The following is a 9,496-nucleotide window of genomic DNA, read 5'->3' as shown; positions in this document are numbered from 1 at the left end:
TTGTATATAAATGATGTCTTGTAATTCTACATAAGTGAAATGAAGTCAAGTGCCAAAATAGCTACCGACGGATGATTAACAAAGCCATCGACGACTGATCATATAAAGAATTTAAACAGCAGTTGAACAGTGAAAGATGAGCACAGCCGTCGAGATGTATACAAATCTACTGTGGAAGCCCATTAACTGGGTAATAAAGGACGAAAAGTAGCAAAGCTTAAGACTGATAGTTTTTATATTTATTCAGTCTTTTTGAATTTGTAATTTTCGAGTTGAACTTTTTATTTTGAGAAAAAGGTTCAAGAATTCCATTCAACCCCCCTTCTGTAATTCTTGCTATATTGTTAAGGGACTAACAAATGGAAATAGAAGTGAAGGTAACCGGAGCCAGTACTGAAACGCTGTTTGAGATTGTTATACAGCCCGAATTATCGAAAAAGATCATATTGTGCCAAGAAAAAGTGATGAATGAAGGCAGAGAGTCAATGACTGGAGAAGAGATTAATACCAAGAAAGATGATAAGGGAATAACGAGGTATTCCTACAGAATTTGGGTTCCGAATGTTTAAGAGCTTAAGGAATGAATCTTAGATGAAATCTATAGCTCGAGGAATAAGATTTAGGGCAAACCCTGAATGTGATAGTCAGGGAGGTCGCCATCAAGAAAGAAAGAACCCATAACGTTAATGAAATGGAAAACAAGTATTTTAACGTATAAGATAACCCTGATTATGGGAGAAGGATGAAACATTTCATACTGAGAAAACAGAAGTTGAGTAAGGAAAGGAGACCCGAGACGGTACTCCTATACGGCAATTCATGGACCTGTCTAAACAGAACTTAGACTATTATCCCGAACCACGACCCTGAGGAAACCATGCGGTGAGAAATTCTTTCAGGACCTTTAAGTAACTAAGCTCTTAGAGTTCCAAGGAACAAGCTGACCCAGTCGAGGCAAGAGCTTGGCTAAAGGAAATGTAGGAATCATTTGAGATTCTAAATGATTTACGAATCAAAAAAGACTATTTTTGTCACTTACCCTCCTAAGAGAAAGGCCACCTGCTGGTGAAAGACCAAGAAAGGCACGGAGCCAGAGGTTAAAATAAATTGATTAAAGTTCAGTCAATTCTTTTCGGGAAAGTAATTCCCAAGGTTATGGAGATAGTGTAAAAGCTTTAGAGCCAGAACAAAGGTGGACGAGTATGATGAATTATGAAGCTAAGTTGTAAAAGTTGTCAAGATTCGTTCTGATGACAAGAATCCCAGAACGACGTGATGTTTGAAGTTAATGAGTAGTGGGTTCATGAAATGATTGTAATAGAAAAGAAAATAAAAAGAAACTGAAGTGGAAAGGAAAATAAAGACAATAGAGTTTGAGGAATGATAAGGGAGTTGGGTGTGAGGAAACCCTAAAGACTCGTAGCAATAGAAATAGAAAAGTATGTAATCGTCAGGATGAGGGTGATTCACCATGAGTTAAAGTTGATGGTTGAAGGCATAAGAGATACATATATTTTATCCCCTGTAAGTGGGGAGGATTCGAGGAAACCTTGAGATAGTTCGAAGGATAAATAATGAGGCGCAGATAGACTGAGGAGACAAGAAAGTAAGAAATTAGGAAAATTGGATGAAGGAAGTGACCTTCAAGAATGTGAAGTGTAAGACCGGTGGCATGATACCCAAAAGGGGAGACGCCAGGTATAAAAGGTATTCCAACATTGAGATGACTGATATAAACAACAAAAGTAAATGAGGATTTAGTAAACAGAAGTTCACGTTGAACACGACCAATATCTTCTAGAACATCCCTGTTATCATTACTGAATCAGGCAAGAAAAGTAGATAACCATTGTTATCTTTTGGAGGCCATATTGATTGACCTCATTTTGAATATAGATGTTATTGTGAAATTAGGCATATACTATCAAGATGGGAATGATTGAATAAGACACCCTTATCAGGGATACATGACTTGATTTATCTATGGAAGGATGCAAGTACCTTTTTTAAAAAAAGAAGTGGAATTAAGGATGGAACCTCGATAACTTGAGATGAACCATAGAGGAAGGCATAAAGGTTGGAATTTCACCCTTAATAGGGACATTATAAGTTTGGGCGGTACGGAATGAAGGATTAAAGCAACAACAATCTTTAAAGATCAGTGGAGAAAGTTTTCAGAACTCTATAGACAATGATTCTAGTATTAATAAATGGTATCTGGATATGCCCTGTACCTAGGGTGTACATGATGAAGGATTTAAGGATAACCTTAGAGGTTTTACAAGGGGAAAAGTAATATTCAAAGTTCTCAAGAATAGAAATTTTGATAAAGAAAATATGACGTAATAATAATAATGCCAAGTGGGGCACATGTTAAACCATGAGAAAGTATAGATTGAACCCGATGAAGGTCAAGATTGGTGAAAACAAGAAGGACCCAAGATAAGAGACATCCTAAGTATGATCAAAAGTCAGTCATGATAATGTTAACCTCTAAAGACCGAGGCAAAAACTTATGGAAAAATGGTGATATTTTTTTTCTTTCTTCTCCAATGCTTAATGAAGAGCATTTTCACACAAGGAGTGATTTGAAATGAGGTAGAAAATTTAATTGGAGGTGGTTAAAATGATATTGATTGTAAGGAATTTTACTATCAGGAAAGGCCAAAGAGGTGGCCGACACTTTAAGTGTAAGAGGACAATTATAGGCGCTCGTGCTAGAGGAATACAGTGATAATGGTTAAAGTCGTGAAGATTGTATTATGGTTTGAAAGATTGACATTCCTTCTGATGATTGTGCGATACTCAACCGTGATAGTAGTTTGGTAAAGATTTAATTTATGTAATCACCGTGAGCGGGCTATCTATCTTATAAGGTCATATCTTGAGATAAGCCAGGACCATGTTACGAAAGGACTAAATGAACCTTTGAGCTTCATGTATCCTAATAAAGACATATGGTTAATAATGGTATTAACCTGCTATCGTTGCTTTTATTGAAACTCTTCTGTAATTTATCTGCTTCATGTCATATATACGCCAAGTTCAGGAGTGTTCTTCATGAATCATGGAATGGTGATTATTTTGCCTCCTTAGAAGAATTTGATACAACATGTATGGAATCCGTATGGTTAGCTATTAAGATTTCAAAGAAAATGAATGACTACAGTAGGTCAGTGGTGGACCATAGTAATGCAACAATGATTCTGCAAGTAATGAGCCGATTACAGCCGTGATGGTTGTATTTAAATGGATGTTGAGATTGAGTACCCCTAATGGGGTCGTGTTGATGTATAAGTTATCATTGATAGACTACCTAGTGGAGTATTTACATATTATATATTTATTCCTTCTTATGAATAGAGAGTCGTATTACTATACGAGGAAGGTTGCAGTGCAAACATATAATACTAATAACGATGATGTCTAGAATGAAATCCCAGATTCGATTTTCGATGTCGAGGGAGTTTCAAAGGTGATTGTGTATAAACTCGAGCAATAGCATGGGTCCATAGAATGATGGACTGAATAGCAACAATATTTAGGCATGTGAAATGCAATTCTATTATACTTGATGTTGATTTATATACATATATGTTTTGTTTTCCTATGATAAACCTCTATAGTTTAGAGGTAGATTCTGAGCCAGATATTTTGTGGCAGTATATTTTTTTATATATATACAATTCTCTTCAATTTGTTATTTTCTCTCCTTTTCATTTCATGTAAGCTGAGAAGAACAATCCTTCCAAGAGGGGAGGTATTGCCAAATGACTATCTATCTGTGTGATAGAATCCTAGTAGGATACCACATGTTGTTTAATTGCTTGTCAAGTACTAAAGGCTGGCCACCTTCTGTACTAACTATGCAATAGAATAAGTGTTCATGATCATAGTGATCTCTCAATAAATTCTTTTACTTCTACACGAAGGACCAAGCTTTCGAAGATGGAGGCAGCTAGAGATGAAGTGGTACCAAGTATGGTGGTATTCGGAATGGAAACACATTCGTGATACTAAGGTTGACGCAATTATTAAAAGGTTATAGAACGCTAAGGAGCAAAAGTATAACCAGTATAATATTGGGTACGGAGGATAGTAACGATTACGAACTAGGAAAGAGTGGGTATTGAGAAGCGAAAGCTATAGAGCTAGATGATATAATGAGAGTCTGTGTGATAGACTTGAAAGGAATTTGGAATGATCACTTAGCACAGATTGAGTTTTCTTACGACAATAGATCATATGTCATCATCGAGATGTCACCTTAAGAGATCCTTGAGGGAAGACAATGTCGATCTCCCTTATTTTAGGATGAAGTTGTAGAGCGCAAGATGCTCGGACCCGCAGTAGACCAAAGGACCAAGGATATAATAGATCTAATCAGAGGACGGCTGGTAGCAGCCCAAGACAGACAGAAAAAATATGCAGACCTAGCCCGAAAGGACAAGGAGTATGAAGTAGGGGACTTAGTACTGCTAAAAGTATCCCCTTGGAAGGGATTAATGAGGTTCGGAAAGAAAGGGAAACTAAGCCCAAGATACATTGGACCTTTTGAGATACTAAGACGGATTGGGAAGTTAGCTTATGAGCTAGCTTTACCCCCGAACCTACAACAAGTTCATAATGTGTTCCATGTGTCAATGCTAAGGAAGTATCATCGGGATGCCAGACATATAGTGGAGTACGAGCAGGTGGATATGCAACCAGATCTGACTTACGTGGAGAAACCAGTAAAGATTATGGATAAGAAGGAGCAGGTGCTTCGGAACAAAGTGATCAAGCTAGTCAGAGTGCTATGGAAGAATCATAATGTGGAAGAATCAACTTGGGAACTAGAGAGCGAAATGCTAGAAAAGTACCCCCATTTGTTTTCTATTTGATTCCGGGACGGAATCCTTTTAAGGAGGGGAGACTGTAATAACCCCAAAATTTTGGACTTTTTGTAACCCTTATAAATAGTGATTTTACTGATTATGTTGAATAAGAAAACTTTTCATTCCACAACTTGTAGAGGTTCTTTTATTGTTATTCTGAGATCTTATTAGTACTCTATATGATATATAAGTGTATGTAAAGATCGTCGGAATCCAAATTCGAACACTTTGATTTTTCCCGAAAATCCACCAGATACCGAAAGAATTGAGTATAAGGTAACAGGATAAAAAGGATTTAAATTCAAGGATTATAAGAGAGGATCATAAAAGGAATATAATGTATTGAGAAAGGTTAAGGAAACCCAAGTGATAAGATCCCGGGTATGATCCCTCAAACGATAAACGAGAACGAAAGTTAAGCGAATTATATAACAGATCAGCGGTCATTAGCCAAGTAATTAGGAGTTAATCAAAGAGGTTAGTGATGATGATGTCATCACACCAACAAGAATAAGACAAGTGTGGGAAGATGACATAGGAGGATGACATAAGCATGACCAAAAGGGAAGGAATTGTTGGTTGATTATAAACCACACAAATTTTACCATGGTTAAAAGGTTAATTAATCAAAACAAAAACAAAACAACCAAGCAAAACAAATCAAAAACACAAAACAAAAAGTTGACTTCATCTTTCCAACAAGAAGCTCTCGACTTCATCTCTTTTTCAAAGAAAGAAAAAATTCAAATTCAAGTTCCAAGCTTTGTTAATTAGTGAGGTAATTATCCAAGGTTCCTTGTACATAGATATAAATATCCTATGAATCTAAGCTTCCAATTCCTTCACAATCTCTTCCAATAATTCATGGAAGAAGAGAGTGAATAGTGTTTTTCAAGAACTTGAAATTTTGATCTTGTGTTTTTGTTTAGATAAAGCTTTAGTAAGGATTTTCCAAGGTTGTTTCAAGCTCATTAGTTACTCCTACTCACAAGGAAGGTATAATCTCTTAACCTAGCATTAGTATTGAATGTTAAGAGCTTGTTATGAGTAGTATAGTTCATGAGAGGCATTATTATTGTGTATTTAGAGATTGGTTGGTTTTGTGATGTTTTTGGAGTTGTAAATCTTGATTATTAGTTAATGAACTTAAGTAAGCTCTTAGTTCATGATTGAGAAGTAGTATAAATTGGAAATCTTGAGATGTTGGGGCTGTTTTAGTAGTGTATGGATGGAGTTTGGTTGTAATAATGATTGTGGATTGATTTGGAGTAGTATAAAATTTGGTAATCGCGTAATCATAGCCGTCGTAATGCCCGATTTTTCTTTAGACTGTTTTTGTTCTTAACATCAGGACCCATGAACTCACTGTTAGGTTTTAACCATTGCCATGATTAGATAGTTCATGTTACGAGCTTCATTTTGATATGTGGTTCGCTTGAATCCGATGTACGGTTTAGGAGAAACGACCGTTTTAAGTAACGGCATTTCGCGACCGAACCATTACCCCTTGCTACTTTGAAACCTTGGTTAAGTCCTTAAATGACTAATTGGAGTATGAAACAATTATGTAATGTGGGTTAGGCAGTTGGTAGGGTACTCGCGAAAGAATCGCCTTAAAATTCTTAATGGTTAATTTATTAAAAATGGTGGAGCCAAGGGTACTCGAGCGACTTAAGCGAGTCGTTAAGTGCAAAAGCGAACGTTAGGGTCTAATTGGTTAAAGTATAGATTCTTAAGCGACATTGGTTTAATTCCAACTTATATGATGTTTATAGGTTACCAGACTCGTCCCAGGCCTTTTATCACCCCCAGTCGCTCAGGCAAGTTTTCTACCCGTTATAGTGTTGTTGTGATGTATATATGTACATGCATTATCCTGTGATAGATGCATGATTGTTACTAGAAAACCCTGTGATATATTGGAGCATGCTGATATGGTATATATGCATATCTGTTTCATAATCTTGTTATCTAATTGTTAATTCAAATGCTTATAAGTTGCATAATACCCATGCTAGAGATAAGCAGTAGTTGCGTATACCCTTAGTATAGGGGACCCAAAGGTGAACATTTTCTAAAACCGGGAGTCTATGTTCCCGAGTATATTATATATATATATTCATATATATATAGATATAGTTTTCAAAACTATTAATCGAATAAAGTTTATTCGATAACTTTATTTTATTAATGAATATTACTTTGAATATTCATTCGAGGACTTATGACTCGGGTTATTTTATTTAATGAATATTAGTTGAATATTCATTCGAGGACTTATGACTCCGTTTATTTTATTTAATGAATATTATTTTGAATATTCATTTGAGGACTTATGACTCCGCTTATTTTGTTAAATATTATTCTTTATTTTATTAAAGAATAATATTTCGATAATCAAACTTAGTTTCGATTATTCAAATAAAGATCGTACTTTCATATAAGTATATCTTTGGTTAATTATTATTCATTTCAAGGATAAGTTTTTAAAACTTCTACTTCAATTATTTTTATAAGGATTATCCTTATGGGAATATTATTTAAATAATAATATTCAGATATTTTCTAATATATCGGGACTGATTTATTTTATTAAATCAGCATTACTCCAACATTCTTAAAAATGTTTTCGAGTCTTCAAAATGATTTTAAAAGATAGAGCGGATCCCAAAACTCGTTTTCAAATTTAAGATCTTCCTTTCGAAGGGGATTTAAATACTCGCTCAAAAATCTGAGGGATCCGGCTCCGTGATGTATTTTCATATTCGCAACAAGGTTGGTGTTTTGATAAGAGAGTTTTTGATTACTTACCCAACACTCGGGAAGTAAAATTCTTGGAATAAGTTAATCCATTAACAGGCATCGCCTGGGAAATATCAGTGAGTTTTTCTTTCCAACTAGATGCGACTTCTTGGTGGAGTCGTATCAACAAGTTCCTACTTGGGGAAAGGGGAGACGAGCTTTACGTTTCAGAGTCATGGATTTCATCTGAACTAGGAGTGGCGTAAGTGGTCGAGTGGCGCCGGACCAACCTTATTTATTGGCCCAAATGGCCCGGAAGTTCCGCTAAGACGGTCCATTCCTTAGGAGTCCAGTGTTCGGTTGACAAGTAAATCCGACAGGTTCTCCTCTACATGTAGAAAATGGTGGGGTTGCACTACTACGACTGATCATTGTGAGTGGTCTTCCTGGAGCGGCTAACTTCCGTAATGAGTTCATCATCCAATTGGATATTTCTGCAACACTACCAGAGCACTTCGATAGAAAGGCTACGGTTGGGCGATTGTTGAGTGTTGGCAGGGTTGAGTTCTCAAAATGATGTTTTCATCAAATGAAGTATCTCGTAACTTCATTTCATTTTGATGATATTTCAAAGATTGATTCTATACAAGTTTTGTCGTGTAGCTTCATCTATGGGATGAACTATTTATACCTTGAATGGTGGTAGTTCGAGTAGTATTCGGAAAAAGATATAAGTATATTGAAGTATCTTGTAACTTCATCTTTTCAACTTATATCTAGTTAATGATTATCTTATGAATGACAAAGGTTTTCAGATAAACGTTGAGACAAAGTTAGATATATGAGATCACCTTGCAACGATATTTTTATACAGTTATAAACTGGAACTCTGTGTATATTATACATGTCAGAGGATTTCAAAGATTGTGAAAAGTATATATGTATATATATACTGAATATTTTGTGACTTGGTCGCGTTAAGATATCAACTTGGTTCATTTCTTCTTGACCAAGACTTTCATGAGTACTATGAGAATGCTCATATATTGTTAATTATTATACATATTATTTCGGTGGGCTGGTTGCTCACCCTTGCTTTCTTCTTTCATCACACAACAACAGATAGACAAGATGAACAGGACCAAGCTCCCAAATTGCGAGCGGATAGGAAACGTTCCGCAGTTTCCTATAGGCGTTGATGCCGCTGTAGCTGAGGTAGGAATTACCAATAGGCTAGGCTTTCAACTTCTGATGTACCAGACTTATGTATCTATATAAATTGTAATAATGGTAAAGAAATGTAAATTTATTCAGAAACCCTTTTGAGGTGTAATGACTTATAATTGTGGAATAAAATGACTTGTGTTATTGTTTGGTATTCATCTCTGAGACTATAACTTGTGGTGTGTGTGTATATCGTGGGCTCACAGTACGCAGTAGTTGGTTGATTGTTAAGATTGAGTATTGTTAAGGGAAATGGAACTCGTGACAACCCGGATCCCCGACCCCGGATTTGGGGGTGTTACAGAGGAGATGTACAGATTCAATTTGTACAAAAGAATGAATCAAGTACATTGTCAAGGTTGTTTCTTTTCTGTTTCCACTCACGTGTGGCGCGCACGTCTGGCGACCCTCCATCTGTTTGATCATCGCGTGGACCACAATCCCTTCTGCTTTGCTGTTGTTCGAAACCAAAAAATAAAAATAGATTGCCCTCTCATTTATTTGTATAACACAGAATGTAATCAAATACACAGGTCGCCATAGGTGAATTAATTTGTTAAGGCAAAGTCGGCTCATACAGTAAGTCACCAGAGCCTCTCCTGGTCGCCACAGACACCCTCGATCGCCATAAAAACTTAAGTGCACATTTGTTC

Source organism: Apium graveolens, chromosome 2 (genome assembly GCF_009905375.1).
Source record: "Apium graveolens cultivar Ventura chromosome 2, ASM990537v1, whole genome shotgun sequence".
In the NCBI taxonomy this organism is placed as follows: domain Eukaryota; kingdom Viridiplantae; phylum Streptophyta; class Magnoliopsida; order Apiales; family Apiaceae; genus Apium; species Apium graveolens.
Note: the sequence above shows the minus strand (reverse complement) of the source record.